The 16,617-nt window shown below is 41.5% G+C and overlaps 2 long non-coding RNA genes across 2 annotated transcripts; both read right to left on the bottom strand.

Moving 5' to 3' along the window:
- Positions 1–6,917: 6,917 nt before the first annotated feature.
- LOC127343878 (uncharacterized) lies at positions 6,918–15,321 on the bottom strand. Its single transcript, XR_007877562.2, has 3 exons — positions 15,241–15,321; positions 14,964–15,078; positions 6,918–7,121 (listed from the first exon to the last, which is right to left on the bottom strand). It is a non-coding gene; the product is annotated as an uncharacterized lncRNA (long non-coding RNA).
- Positions 8,246–9,056, bottom strand: LOC127343876 (uncharacterized). The gene is made up of 3 exons (XR_011754217.1): positions 8,670–9,056; positions 8,484–8,580; positions 8,246–8,319 (listed from the first exon to the last, which is right to left on the bottom strand). It is a non-coding gene; the product is annotated as an uncharacterized lncRNA (long non-coding RNA).
- Positions 15,322–16,617: the final 1,296 nt, after the last annotated feature.

Genomic DNA, 16,617 nt, shown 5'->3' with positions numbered 1-16,617 from the left:
CTTTGTTTTTATTTTGCGTCTCGGAAGTTGTTTACTACTGTAGCAACCTCTCCTTATCTTAGTTTTGTGTTTTGTTGTGCCAAGTTAAGCCGTTGATAGAAAAGTAAGTACTTGATTTGGATTACTGCGCAGTTCCAGATTTCTTTGCTGTCACTAATCTGGGCAAAATCCCTCTGTAGGTAACTCAGAAAATTATGCCAATTTACGTGAGTGATCCTCAGATATGTACGCAACTTTCATTCAATTTGAGCATTTTCATTTGAGCAAGTCTGGTGCCATTTTAAAATTCGTCAATACGAACTGTTCTGTTTTGACAGATTCTGCCTTTTATTTCGCATTGCCTCTTTTGCTATGTTGGATGAATTTCTTAGATCCACTAATGTCCAGTAGCATTATGCAATGTCCAGAAGTGTTAAGAATGATTGTGTCACCTCTGAATATGTCAATTTATATTGTGCACTAACCCTCTAATGAGTTGTTTCGAGTTTGGTGTGGAGGAAGTTTTCAAGGATCAAGAGAGGAGTATGATGCAACATGATCAAGGAGAGTGAAAGCTCTAAGCTTGGGGATGCCCCGGTGGTTCACCCCTGCATATATCAAGAAGACTCAAGCGTCTAAGCTTGGGGATGCCCAAGGCATCCCCTTCTTCATCGACAACATTATCAGGTTCCTCCCCTGAAACTATATTTTTATTCCATCACATCTTATGTGCTTTTTCTTGGAGCGTCGGTTTGTTTTTGTTTTTGTTTTGTTTGAATAAAATGGATCCTAGCATTCACTTTATGGGAGAGAGACACGCTCCGCTGTAGCATATGGACAAGTATGTCCTTGGTTTCTACTCATAGTATTCATGGCGAAGTTTCTCCTTCGTTAAATTGTTATATGGTTGGAATTTGAAAATGATACATGTAGTAATTGCTATAAATGTCTTGGGTAATGTGATACTTGGCAATTGTTGTGCTCATGATTAAGCTCTTGCATCATATGCTTTGCACCCATTAATGAAGAAATACATAGAGCATGCTTATATTTGGTTTGCATATTTGGTTTCTCTAAGGTCTAGATAATTTCTAGTATTGAGTTTGAACAACAAGGAAGACGGTGTAGAGTCTTATAATGTTTTCAATATGTCTTTTATGTGAGTTTTGCTGCACCGGGTCATCCTTGTGTTTGTTTCAAATAAACCTTGCTAGCCTAAACCTTGTATCGAGAGGGAATACTTCTCATGCATCCAAAATACTTGAGCCAACCACTATGCCATTTGTGTCCACCATACCTACCTACTACATGGTATTTTCCGCCATTCCAAAGTATATTGCTTGAGTGCTACCTTTAAAATTCCATCGTTCACCTTTGCAATATATAGCTCATGGGACAAATAGCTTAAAAACTATTGTGGTATTGAATATGTACTTATGCACTTTATCTCTTATTAAGTTGCTTGTTGTGCGATAACCATGTTCACTGGGGACGCCATCAACTATTCATTGTTGAATTTCATGTGAGTTGCTATGCATGTCCGTCTTGTCTGAAGTAAGAGAGATCTACCACCTTATGGTTAAGCATGCATATGTTAGAGAAGAACATTGGGCCGCTAACTAAAGCCATGATCCATGGTGGAAGTTTCAGTTTTGGACATATATCCTCAATCTCAAATGAGAAAATTATTAATTGTTGTTACATGCTTATGCATAAAAGAGGAGTCCATTATCTATTGTCTATGTTGTCCCGGTATGGATGTCTAAGTTGAAGAATAATCAATAGCGAGAAATCCAATGCGAGCTTTCTCCTTAGACCTTTGTACAGGCGGCATAGAGGTACCCCTTTGTGACACTTGGTAAAAACAATGCATTGTGATGATCCGGTAGTCCAAGCTAATTAGGACAAGGTGCGGGCACTATTAGTACACTATGCATGAGGCTTGCAACTTATAAGATATAATTTACATGATGCATATGCTTTATTACTACCGTTGACAAAATTGTTTCATGTTTTCAAAATCAAAGCTCTAGCACAAATATAGCAATCGATGCTTTTCCTCTATGAGGACCATTCTTTTACTTTCAATATTGAGTCAGTTCACCTATTTCTCTCCACCTCAAGAAGCAAACACTTGTGTGAACTATGCATTGATTCCTACATACTTGCTTATTGCACTTATTATATTACTCTATGTTGACAATATCCATGAGATATACATGTTACAAGTTGAAAGCAACCGCTGAAACTTAATCTTCTTTTGTGTTGCTTCAATGCTTTTACTTTGAATTATTGCTTTATGAGTTAACTCTTATGCAAGACTTATTGATGCTTGTCTTGAAGTGCTATTCATGAAAAGTCTTTGCTATATGATTCACTTGTTTACTCATGTCATATACATTGTTTTGATCACTGCATTCACTACATATGCTTTACAAATAGTATGATCAAGATTATGATGGCATGTCACTCCAGAAATTATCTGTGTTATCGTTTTACCTGCTCGGGACGAGCAGAACTAAGCTTGGGGATGCTGATACGTCTCCGACGTATCGATAATTTCTTATGATCCATGCCACATTATTGATGTTATCTACATGTTTTATGCACACTTTATGTCATATTCGTGCATTTTCTGGAACTAACCTATTAACAAGATGCCGAAGTGCCGATTCTTTGTTTCTGCTGTTTTTGGTTTCAGAAATCCTAGTAACGAAATATTCTCGGAATTGGACGAAATCAAAGCCCAGGGGCCTATTTTTCCACGAAGCTTCCAGAAGTCCGAAGGAGAGACGAAGAGGGGCCACGAGGGAGCCAAACCCTAGGGCGGCGCGGCCCCCCCTTGGCCGCGCGGCCCTATGGTGTGGGCCCCCCGTGCCGCCTCTTGACCTGCCCTTCCGCCTACAAATAGCCTCCGTGACGAAACCCCCAGTACCGAGAACCACGATACGGAAAACCTTACTGAGACGCCGCCACCGCCGATCCCATCTCGGGGGATCCAGGAGATCGCCTCCGGCACCCTGCCGGAGAGGGGAGTCATCTCCCGGAGGACTCTACACCGCCATGGTCGCCTCCGGAGTGATGAGTGAGTAGTCTACCCCTGGACTATGGGTCCATAGCTGTAGCTAGATGGTTGTCTTCTCCCCATTGTGCTATCATTGTCGGATCTTGTGAGCTGCCTAACATGATCAAGATCATCTATCTGTAATTCTATATGTTGCGTTTGTTGGGATCCGATGAATAGAGAATACTTGTTATGTTGATTATCAAAGTTATGTCTATGTGTTGTTTATGATCTTGCATGCTCTCCGTTATTAGTAGATGCTCTGGCCAAGTTGATGCTAGTAACTCCAAGAGGGAGTATTTATGCTCGATAGTGGGTTCATGTCTCCGTGAATCTGGAGGAGTGACAAGAACCACTAAGGTTACGGATGTGCTGTTGCCACTAGGGATAAAACATTGGTGCTATGTTCAAAGATGTAGTCACTGATTACATTACGCGCAATACTTAATGCAATTGTCTGTTGTTAGCAACTTAATACTGGAGGGGGTTCGGATGATAACCTGAAGGTGGACTTTTTAGGCATAGATGCAGTTGGATGGCGGTCTATGTACTTTGTCGTAATGCCCAATTAAATCTCACTATACTCATCATGATATGTATGTGCATGGTCATGCCCTCTCTATTTGTCAATTGCCCAACTGTAATTTGTTCACCCAACATGCTGTTTATCTTATGGGAGAGACACCTCTAGTGAACTGTGGACCCCGGTCCAATTCTCTATACTGAAATACAATCTACTGCAATACTTGTTCTACTGTTTTCTGCAAACAATCATCTTCCACACAATACGGTTAATCCTTTGTTACAGCAAGCCGGTGAGATTGACAACCTCACTGTTTCGTTGGGGCAAAGTACTTTGGTTGTGTTGTGCAGGTTCCACGTTGGCGCCGGAATCCCTGGTGTTGCGCCGCACTACATCCCGCCGCCATCAACCTTCAACGTGCTTCTTGGCTCCTCCTGGTTCGATAAACCTTGGTTTCTTTCTGAGGGAAAACTTGCTGCTGTGCGCATCATACCTTCCTCTTGGGGTTCCCAACGAACGTGTGAATTACACGCCATCAGCATGCAAGATCATAAACAACACATAGGTAATAGATTGATAATCAACATAACATAGTATTCTCTATTCATCGGATCCCAACAAACACAACATATAGCATTACAGATAGATGATCTTGATCATGTTAGGCAGCTCACAAGATCCGACAATGAAGCACATGAGGAGAAGACAACCATCTAGCTACTGCTATGGACCCATAGTCCAGGGGTGAACTACTCACTCATCAATCCGGAGGCGACCATGGCGGTGTAGAGTCCTCCGGGAGATGATTCCCCTCTCCGGCAGGGTGCCGGAGGCGATCTCCTGAATCCCCCGAGATGGGATTGGCGGCGGCGGCGTCTCAGTAAGGTTTTCCGTATCGTGGCTCTCGGTACTGGGGGTTTCGCGACGGAGGCTTTAAGTAGGCGGAAGGGCAACGCGGGGGGCCACACGAGGGCCCCACACGCCAGGGCCGCGCGGCCTAGGGCTTGGCCGCGCCGCCCTGTTGTGGCGGCGCCTCGTGGCCCCACTTCCTTTCCCCCTCGGTCTTCTGGAAGCTTCGTGCAAAAATAGGACCCTGGGCTTTGATTTCGTCCAATTCCGAGAATATTTCCTTACTAGGATTTCTGAAACCAAAAATAGCAGAAAACAGCAACTGGCTCTTCGGCATCTCGTTAATAGGTTAGTGCCGGAAAATGCATAATAATGACATATAATGTGTATAAAACATGTGAGTATCATCATAAAAGTAGCATGGAACATAAGAAATTATAGATACGTTTGAGACGTATCAAGCATCCCCAAGCTTAGTTCCTACTCGTCCCGAGTAGGTAAACGATAACAAAGATAATTTCTTAGTGACAATGCTACCAACATAATCTTGATCAATACTATTGTAAGCACATGTAATGAATGCAGCGATTTGAAACAATGGTAAATGACATGAGTAAATAATTGAATCATAAAGCAAAGACTTTTCATGAATAGTACTTAAAAACAATGTGGGGACCCCGGACCAGCTGTCCGAAATTCCCTGTTATGTATACAGTTCACGATCCCATGATCAGTGCGCCGTGAACACATAACCGAACTGATATCAAATTACACCATCCATTACAAAGCGGAATAAGAAAATTACAACATGGTCACATGACCAATACTTACATAATAGCCTCGAAGGGCCTAACGAAACATCAGAGTAGCATCATCACTTCAGCAGCGCAGTACCCAAGTCATCTGCCATAACCCTACAGGCAACTGACTGGGAAGACGTTCCTAGCTCGCATAGACGTCGCCAACTCCTTCTTCGTTTGTCGAGTTCCTTCAAGTCTGGCCAAGTAAATAGCCAGGGACAAAGCCGTGAGTACATTTGGAATTGTACTCGCAAACCATCAAGAAAGATGCTAACAGAGCTAACTAAAAGAGACAAGAGAGGAAGAATAGTTTCTCTTGTGGATATAGCATGTGAAAGAGAATCGTTTTCTCTTGTGGATAAAGCATGCCGGCATCTCAAGTGATGCGGACACTTTGGTGGTCCTATGACATCTCTATATCTTTATTGAAGAAGAGTTCCTCTACATGAAAACACTAGGAAGGGTCACCCGCTTTTTGTTTCATTTTCCTCGACCATCTCCACATGGTCGGCACAACATCTTTCCTGTACCCTTCCGGTACTTCCAACACACATTTCCTTTGGAAATCATTTTCAAAACCAAAACTCGACACAGCTCGGTAACGGCCATCCCAACCGTCCATGACCGCGGACGCGGCTATTCGAATAGTTTTAACTCTGCAGAGTGTGCACACTTTCACCACAACTATCCGGATACCTATCGTGTGGGCATCATCCCCGCATAACAACATATGCCACGATGGATACCCGGACATAACCTTTCGCCCATTCGACTTAACACGAGGTCCTACCCTATGGAGTATGTACCTCCCCGGCACCGTGGCAGCTCACCTCCTCTTGAGCATGGCTCCACCGCCAAGCCAGGAGACCCATAGTTTCTTCCGGACGGGTCAGCCTCGAAGGCCTCCCATTATACTATTGTCCCAACCATGACAACCCGGACTCGGGGGTAACCGTACCCTTATATAGTTGTGCGGTGCCTCATGCTAAGAAGAACAAACGTCAAGTTAAGCCCCGTGCCCACGTTGGAGTAGCTATGGTTGTGCTGTTTAGTTGTTCCGGGCGAATACAAAGAACCATGTGTCGTTTTTCTCAAAAACCCAAGTCACACACACTTTCCTCTTTCCAACCATCTTTGTCAAGATCCTTTCCTTTCATAAACCATACGCTTGGGTAAGATTGCCTCACCCAAGGTTTTCATAAACATTTACAACAAGGTAAACCTTGAGGGGTTCCCAACCTAAAGTTTCATGAGTTGAACTAATACAACACTATGGCCGAGATGAGGGTCATCACGCCATTGAGGGTATGAAAAAGAGGTATTGGAGTGGATCATACTTGCTTGAGCTAAGCATGTATTATGACAACACAAGAGGAAATATACTTTCAGATTTGTGGTGCTATCTAACCCAATCAATAGATAGATAGGGATGAGAATTGACCAACACCAACACCATTAAGGGAAAACAGGCATACTCATCACAATTTGAGAATACACCAAAAACATGGTATTGATACATCTACACTAGAAGGGGGTGTAGTATGAATCTTGTCCCGAGGTGGAACATATTCAAGCTAAATATAGAAAGCAAGTTGGATAGCAATGGCCATGATACCATACACCCAACAATTACCAAGACCTTGACAAGATAAAACTACTAGAGGTACCATGCTTGCATACAAGCATAGATGACAACAATATGGAGATCATCACACATAGAACCAAGATGCTATTGATAGCACAAGATGACATCCAAAGAGACATCATATCAGAGATCAAAAGATGGCTTGCCTTGGCTTATTTGTCCCTGGACTTCTTCAACTCCATCAAATAAGAATTCCCACAGTACAAATAAAATCCTTGTCCGATTCCACTTCTTCTTCTTCTCCTCCGAAATTGTTCGCATCTATCGCCGGAAAATATAAAAGGAACACAATCAATCACATTGCTCCAAACATAACAAGCATGCAACATTCAACAATCAATAGCTAACCACTTTACTAAGGGCTAACATACAAAAGACTTATAGATACTACAAAGCAACTAAAAGAAAACCCATTTTATTTACCTAGTAAAGGTATGAGAGTATCATAACTTAGCAATTGCCTCTCTCGGTATCACCATGGCACAACTAAGTATCCCCTGGTAGATAACATCATAAAGAGGACAAGTGCATTAGTTGGGCATTACAAACATTCATATTATTTTTTTAAACATTTTTGGAAAAGCGGGAAATCATTCTCTCTATTTTGTAAAGCTTACACAACACTACACAAGAATAGGAAGTAAATGATATGCCACACCATTTGAAGACTTAAGCCAAACAATAGAACTAAGGTTAAGTTGCAGAGGTTTTGTTTTGCAAGAATAAAACATTGGTTGACCAATTTTTAAATAAAAGAGTGGGCAAAGGTTTAAAAATAAACCAAAGAGTTTTGGTTCAACAATCCATGTCACACATACACATTAGTAACAGTAAGAAATATGCATGAACAGAGACTAACACTATTTTTCCTAGATGGCCAGTACTAATACAAGACTAACCCAATTGGATTCACTCAAAAATATTAAACCTACAAATTTAGGAATTTGTTTGAATCTGGCTGTACAGAAAACAAGATCTGTAAGCCATAAATCGTAGAAAAATCCTAAAAATATGAGACCACTGGCATTTGAAATATATTCAAACAGAGATGCATACACAATTGGATTTGGGTTCAAATAGTTTCTGAAACTCTCACAAATAGATTAACAAGGTTACTGTATGTCTTTACCAATTTATTTACAACTGAATTTTCATAACAGATAAATGTTTGAAACTTGTTGGAGATGATTAAGAAAACATACAGAAATCCTACAAAGTTGGAATCACTCAATTAGGTTCAAAAATGGATTTTTGGTGATTTAAAAGCTAACAGTCATGTCTGCAGAACGCACAGAACAAGTTTAATTCACCACAAATCGTACACGGCTCATAAAAATATGAGGTCAGCTGCATCGGAAAGGTATTGAAAAGCTGGTTCTTACCCAATTTGTTTCATTCAAAAATTAGTTCCCAAGCTCCTGGTTTAATTCGATAAAGCCAGATCTGTCCAGATTTTGATCTGTGAACCATTTCAGTTTCAGGAGGTCAATCGAAGTGAAACCACCGCCAAAATGAAGGTATTGAAGAGGGCTTTCGCCGCAGTTTAGTTTGCTCAAAAAGGTTTTGTAAAACGGAACAAATCTAACAAACAGTGAATCTGCATGTTTCCAGAACTTTATGTACCAGGGAAAATCTGTAGCGAATTTGAGGATGAGACCAACGCCAAGTTGTAGATCTTTTGAATACCTATCCGCGGAACTTTGAATCACTCGATTTGGATCTGCACACGAGATTTGGTGGATTTTACAATTTCGTACCAGAATCTGAAACAGCAAGATAGCAGAAATTACTGCAGGGATTTGGACGAACTTTGCTCAAGAACTTCAGATCTGAGGATTGCTCAAGCTTCTCCATGCTTGGACCAACATGCACCTACATCAAGATCCAATCTTAGCAATGGAGGAAGAGGAAGAGGAGAGAAAACCATCTAGGGTTGGGGAGAAGAAGGAGAGGGAGGCTCTCATGGTGAGGAGGAGCTTGAGGGAGGAGGGAGCTTCATCTTGGAGTTCTTTCCATGGCCATGGCCGGCCATGGGAGCTAGGTGGAGCTGCATTTTCGTGGGGGAGAGTAGGAGAAGAGTGTGAGGGAGTAGATAAGGTGGAGGAGTGAGTGGAGAGAAGAAAAATGAGAGCAAGAGGAGTGGAGGTGGCCGGCTAGGGAGTTTTTATAGAGGGAGAGGGGTGGCTGCCTCCTTTTTTGATTGGCCAAGGATGGTGGCTGCCCATTTATTGATTGGGTTAGGTGGGAGGCAAGACTTGTGGAGGAAGGAAATGAAGAGGCATGGCTGGCCGAAATTGCCATGCAAACACCATTTGGCCGGCTCCATTCATGCCAATAAAAATGAACAATGTGAGAGATATAGAGATGGGGGAGGATTGTGATGGTAAAATATACCATGATGGTATTTGTTGCATGATGTCTTTGTGCCAAGAAGATGATGGTGATGTACAAGGTTTCATGTGCATGCCATCTTGGAGATGGCCTCCACAAGATTTGAGACTTGACTACTCCAAACAAGATGAGACACATGGTGCTCAAGTGCCTATGCAAGACACACGACACCACTTGTGTTATGCAAGGAAACTAGGTTTTCTTCCAGGGATATAGAGTCCAAGTTTTAGGGAGATAGTGAAGGGAATAATGATGCAATTCTAATGATGAATATGGTGACATAAGTCATCAATTCAAGAGGTCAAGGTGATGATGGAAAATAATAGAGGATTGAGATGGGTATGATGGAATATAGTTGCTCTACAAATAAGAGGTCAATTTGGAGTGGTTTGAAATACTCTCTGAGTCTAGGGTTTAGTTGAAGGAAGTCCAATAGAAAGTATCAAGAGTTCATCTACTTGATCAAGAATTGGAGGATGAAGGAACATTATGGGGTAGATCAGAGATGTACACAAGATGTGCAAGAGTTGTCATTCGAAATAGAATTTATTTGAAAAGTACTTGAAACACCTCAATTGTCTAGGGACAATTGGGAATGATCTCAAGTGGAATGGCATTTGAAAATGTTGAGAGAAAACTAGTTGGAACATAGGAGCTCAAAATATTCTACTTACTTTCTCAGGTTAGGTAGAGTTTTTCTCAAATGTAAAATAATCAAGAGGAAAACAAGAAATGGTATAGGTACCATAAACAAGCTTTTTGTTAAAACAAAGCAAAATAGAAATAATGTTTTATAAATCAATACTTGGTAGAAATGGGATGAAAAACAAAACCCATTTCAGTTCCTTGTTTTCTTTGAAGAGAAATCTTGGAAAGTTTTAATAAAACTAGAAGTAGTTTTGTGATCAAAACTAGAGAAGGAAAACAGTAGGATTTTTGAGGAGGGAAACTAATTTAGGGAGGAGTGTTCTCAAGGGTAGATGGTGGCTACAAAATGTACCCATCATTCCCACTCTTGGTTTTGTGAAGATTAAACTTGAATAAAAACAAGAGGTAAAAGTGAAGGAAGTGATCTAGAGTTGAATCATTGGATAGGGTATAAGATCAAGTTGAATATATGCGATGCAAGGGTAGAATGAGACATGCAGGATGTGGAAATTGTAGAGGGAGATGCACAGATGAGATCCATGCATTGAGATCACCAAGTTGTGAATTAAGGTGATCGAGCTATCTTGTACCACAAAGAGAAAAATCAAGATGGCACACTCATGTTGTCATCAGGAGAGAGGTTTGATGTAGTAAGAAGGAAAACAATTCTCCCTAAGCCACACATGTGTTTTATTTGGTGAGTTGCTTGTTTAACCACTAGGGGTGTTGTTCTATGAGGTAGCTCAAGACAAAACTCAACAAGCAAATCAAGACAATTCATCTACTAACAGATCAAGGCAATTCATCATAACAAACAAGTCAAGGCAATTCATCTACTAAACCTATAGAAAAAGTTTTTGTTCCCCCTAATTTTTGGCAATAAGGACAAATAATCAAGGTTGCAAAAAGTGGGGTGTTACAGATCTTCCACCCTTAAAATAATCTCGTCCCGAGATTACTAAGCGTAGGGCTAGAGGGGTTGTAAAGTTTGGCTAAAGTTAGACTCCATTCTTCTGTAGATGTGCCATTGTTGAGAAGGTCGCAACTTCAGCTTCTGGGAGACATGATAGATTTCTGACGATGGCGAGCTTCTTGAAGAGGTTGACTACTCCATGCATGTGTTAGATCTGTAGTTTCTAAGCGATCCTAGCGGGGGTTCAAGATTCTGGGAAAGTTAGTGCACTGGAGCAGTTTCTTTAGCAGGGGCGAATTTTTTTTTTTTTTTTTTAGAGTTAGCTTAATATTTTAGTGGAAGATGAAGTCTTCCACCCTTAAATTTGTTTAGCGGGGTTCCTGAAAACTTAGAGCTTCAGCCATAGGTCTTGTCGGGCGCTTTTTTGAAGAAGCCATTGATCTCCCGTCTTGAGTTGAACATCTTCTGAGGGCGTTGTGTAGTCCACGGCTCCAAGAGGGGTTAGTGCATCCCAAGTTCCCATCGGTGTTTTTAGAAAGGTTAAAAATGTTAGGGTTAGCTCCAATTTATAGTGGAAGACGAAGTCTTCCACCCTTAAGATTTTTCACCGGGTTCTCGGAAAAACTCAGAGCTTCTGCCTTGTAGTTCTGTCTGGGGCTTCTGAAGAAGTTGTCGATCTTCCGTATTTAGTTGAAGAATCTTCGGGGGAGAAATGTAGACCACGGCTTCAAAAGGCACTCACGGTGTTTACTAAACCTTATAACGTGCGGTAAGTTAGTAAGTCGATGAAGCGCCTGGTTGTGTCCATATGAAGTAGCAACGAAGGTCGTCGGAGACAATCTTGAGCTTGAGAGTTGGTGCTGACTTGTACCAGTTGAGAAGTGTGCGGTTAAACTACACCTAATCTTGAGTCTTGAGGTATCTTCAGGAGCTTCACTTGATGAGGAGAGGATGAACCAGGTGATGCAGCTTGGCTTTGATGCTATTGTTCCCTCAGCTTGTTAGACGACGTGTTAGAGTGTGGTTTCAAGAAGATATGCTCGAGGTTAGTGCGGTTATGCTCCAAGGTTAGTCCAAATTAGTATGTCTTCTCGCAGAGGTGCAGTCACTCTTGAAGGTAGGGGCTTCTGCTTTCTTGGCGTAGTAGAGATGCTCCAGCTGATCTTGAAAGTAGTCGGCATGGATAGGGGTCTGGGTTAGTTTCTCCGACGGTTGAGAATCGATGGTTAAAAAGAGTTAACTTATCCAGTAACTAGCAGTTAGTATTCTAACGGTGTGGTTGATGAGGGTAAAAACATCTTAGGGAGGCTGTCTAAGCTAGGTTATCACACCGAGGGTGTTTTTCAAACCGAAGGATCAAGACAATCATGCACACAACAAACAGATAAAAACACTCAAGGCAACACACGAGGAACTACAAGCAATCATCACACCAGACATGGTACTCTAAGTACCCAAGGATGCCTAATACGTAGGGGTAGCTCAATCAAAGCGATTGAGTTTTGTCCTATCCATCCTATAGGTTTGGGGCTGGTCGCATATGTTGACGTCTTCATATCGTCAACATCAGCTTCAACTTGGATCCTTGTAGCAGTTGGTAGTGAAGGGGTCGGGTGTTGAGTCATTGATGATGAGGCGGAGGAGAAAACTGTGTAGAACTTCTAGTCTCGACATCCCGGAAATATGAGGTCTTCGAAGAGGTAGCTGTTGAGGTGCTCCCGAAGGCGGCAACTTCTGGTGGCTGGCCTAAAAATTACTAGTCAAGAACTGAGGACTTGATCCCAGACGACTGCAAAAAGTGCAAGTCCATGGAGGAACAAGGTCAGCTCATCGACAGACTTTGGTGACAACCAAAGATGTGATGTTATCATCCCTACATGAGCACGGCTAAGTCGGCATCAAATCTTCAATAGCTGCTGTTGGAGATATGTGAGACATCATAAAAGGCTGATCCATCTTCGAGTTCGAGTCTCCGGTCTGGGTTGGGGACATCGTCCAATATGTAGGTTTGAATTGGATGAGACAATAGAGTAAGAATTTTCAAACCCTTTTATAAAGCGGAGAGATAAGAATTTAGAAGCTTTGAATAAATAAGAGGAGTAGAAGCTATGCTTCCGACTAAAGAAAGAATTTGTTTTGTAAATAGTTTTTCCCAAGTACTTGTTTCCTAACTAACGTCCATGCTAACTAAGGTCTCCTACAGTCAGGATAGCTCTGATACCAGCTCTGTGGGGACCCCGGACCAGCTGTCCGAAATTCCCTGTTATGTATACAGTTCACGATCCCATGATCAGTGCGCCGTGAACACATAACCGAACTGATATCAAATTACACCATCCATTACAAAGCGGAATAAGAAAATTACAACATGGTCACATGACCAATACTTACATAATAGCCTCGAAGGGCCTAACGAAACATCAGAGTAGCATCATCACTTCAGCAGCGCAGTACCCAAGTCATCTGCCATAACCCTACAGGCAACTGGCTGGGAAGACGTTCCTAGCTCGCATAGACGTCGCCAACTCCTTCTTCGTTTGTCGAGTTCCTTCAAGTCTGGCCAAGTAAATAGCCAGGGACAAAGCCGTGAGTACATTTGGAATTGTACTCGCAAACCATCAAGAAAGATGCTAACAGAGCTAACTAAAAGAGACAAGAGAGGGAGAATAGTTTCTCTTGTGGATATAGCATGTGAAAGAGAATCGTTTTCTCTTGTGGATAAAGCATGCCGGCATCTCAAGTGATGCGGACACTTTGGTGGTCCTATGACATCTCTATATCTTTATTGAAGAAGAGTTCCTCTACATGAAAACACTATGAAGGGTCACCCGCTTTTTGTTTCATTTTCCTCGACCATCTCCACATGGTCGGCACAACATCTTTCCTGTACCCTTCCGGTACTTCCAACACACATTTCCTTTGGAAATCATTTTCAAAACCAAAACTCGACCCAGCTCGGTAACGGCCATCCCAACCGTCCATGACCGCGGACGCGGCTATTCGAATAGTTTTAACTCTGCAGAGTGTGCACACTTTCACCACAACTATCCGGATACCTATCGTGTGGGCATCATCCCCGCATAACAACATATGCCACGACGGATACCCGGACATAACCTTTCGCCCATTCGACTTAACACGAGGTCCTACCCTATGGAGTATGTACCTCCCCGGCACCGTGGCAGCTCACCTCCTCTTGAGCATGGCTCCACCGCCAAGCCAGGAGACCCATAGTGTCTTCCGGACGGGTCAGCCTCGAAGGCCTCCCGTTATACTATTGTCCCAACCATGACAACCCGGACTCGGGGGTAACCGTACCCTTATATAGTTGTGCGGTGCCTCATGCTAAGAAGAACAAACATCAAGTTAAGCCCCGTGCCCACGTTGGAGTAGCTATGGTTGCGCTGTTTAGTTGTTCCGGGCGAATACAAAGAACCATGTGTCGTTTTTCTCAAAAACCCAAGTCACACACACTTTCCTCTTTCCAACCATCTTTGTCAAGATCCTTTCCTTTCATAAACCATACGCTTGGGTAAGATTGCCTCACCCAAGGTTTTCATAAACATTTACAACAAGGTAAACCTTGAGGGGTTCCCAACCTAAAGTTTCATGAGTTGAACTAATACAACACTATGGCCGAGATGAGGGTCATCACGCCATTGAGGGTATGAAAAAGAGGTATTGGAGTGGATCATACTTGCTTGAGCTAAGCATGTATTATGACAACACAAGAGGAAATATACTTTCAGATTTGTGGTGCTATCTAACCCAATCAATAGATAGATAGGGATGAGAATTGACCAACACCAACACCATTAAGGGAAAACAGGCATACTCATCACAATTTGAGAATACACCAAAAACATGGTATTGATACATCTACACTAGAAGGGGGTGTAGTATGAATCTTGTCCCGAGGTGGAACATATTCAAGCTAAATATAGAAAGCAAGTTGGATAGCAATGGCCATGATACCATACACCCAACAATTACCAAGACCTTGACAAGATAAAACTACTAGAGGTACCATGCTTGCATACAAGCATAGATGACAACAATATGGAGATCATCACACATAGAACCAAGATGCTATTGATAGCACAAGATGACATCCAAAGAGACATCATATCAGAGATCAAAAGATGGCTTGCCTTGGCTTATTTGTCCCTGGACTTCTTCAACTCCATCAAATAAGAATTCCCACAGTACAAATAAAATCCTTGTCCGATTCCACTTCTTCTTCTTCTCCTCCGAAATTGTTCGCATCTATCGCCGGAAAATATAAAAGGAACACAATCAATCACATTGCTCCAAACATAACAAGCATGCAACATTCAACAATCAATAGCTAACCACTTTACTAAGGGCTAACATACAAAAGACTTATAGATACTACAAAGCAACTAAAAGAAAACCCATTTTATTTACCTAGTAAAGGTATGAGAGTATCATAACTTAGCAATTGCCTCTCTCGGTATCACCATGGCACAACTAAGTATCCCCTGGTAGATAACATCATAAAGAGGACAAGTGCATTAGTTGGGCATTATAAACATTCATATTATTTTTTTAAACATTTTTGGAAAAGCGGGAAATCATTCTCTCTATTTTGTAAAGCTTACACAACACTACACAAGAATAGGAAGTAAATGATATGCCACACCATTTGAAGACTTAAGCCAAACAATAGAACTAAGGTTAAGTTGCAGAGGTTTTGTTTTGCAAGAATAAAACATTGGTTGACCAATTTTTAAATAAAAGAGTGGGCAAAGGTTTAAAAATAAACCAAAGAGTTTTGGTTCAACAATCCATGTCACACATACACATTAGTAACAGTAAGAAATATGCATGAACAGAGACTAACACTATTTTTCCTAGATGGCCAGTACTAATACAAGACTAACCCAATTGGATTCACTCAAACATATTAAACCTACAAATTTAGGAATTTGTTTGAATCTGGCTGTACAGAAAACAAGATCTGTGAGCCATAAATCGTAGAAAAATCCTAAAAATATGAGACCACTGGCATTTGAAAGATATTCAAACAGAGATGCATACACAATTGGATTTGGGTTCAAATAGTTTCTGAAACTCTCACAAATAGATTAACAAGGTTACTGTATGTCTTTACCAATTTCTTTACAACTGAATTTTCATAACAGATAAATGTTTGAAACTTGTTGGAGATGATTAAGAAAACATACAGAAATCCTACAAAGTTGGAATCACTCAATTAGGTTCAAAAATGGATTTTTGGTGATTTAAAAGCTAATAGCCATGTCTGCAGAACACACAGAACAAGTTTAATTCACCACAAATCGTACACGGCTCATAAAAATATGAGGTCAGCTGCATCGGAAAGGTATTGAAAAGCTGGTTCTTACCCAATTTGTTTCATTCAAAAATTAGTTCCCAAGCTCCTGGTTTAATTCGACAAAGCCAGATCTGTCCAGATCTTGATCTGCGAACCATTTCAGTTTCAGGAGGTCAATCGAAGTGAAACCACCGCCAAAATGAAGGTATTGAAGAGTGCTTTTGCCCGCAGTTTAGTTTGCTCAAAAAGGTTTTGTAAAACGGAACAAATCTAACAAACAGTGAATCTGCATGTTTCCAGAACTTTATTTACCAGGGAGAATCTGTAGCTAATTTGAGGATGAGACCAACGCCATGTTGTAGATCTTTTGAATACCTATCCGCGGAACTTTGAATCACTCGATTTGGATCTGCACACGAGATTTGGTGGATTTTACAAGTTCGTACCAGAATCTGAAACAGCAAGATAGCAGAAATTACTGCAGGGAT

The sequence above is a fragment of the Lolium perenne genome, chromosome 3 (assembly GCF_019359855.2).
Source record: "Lolium perenne isolate Kyuss_39 chromosome 3, Kyuss_2.0, whole genome shotgun sequence".
In the NCBI taxonomy this organism is placed as follows: Eukaryota; Viridiplantae; Streptophyta; class Magnoliopsida; order Poales; family Poaceae; genus Lolium; species Lolium perenne.
Note: the sequence above shows the minus strand (reverse complement) of the source record. Positions and strands in the feature narration are given on the sequence as shown.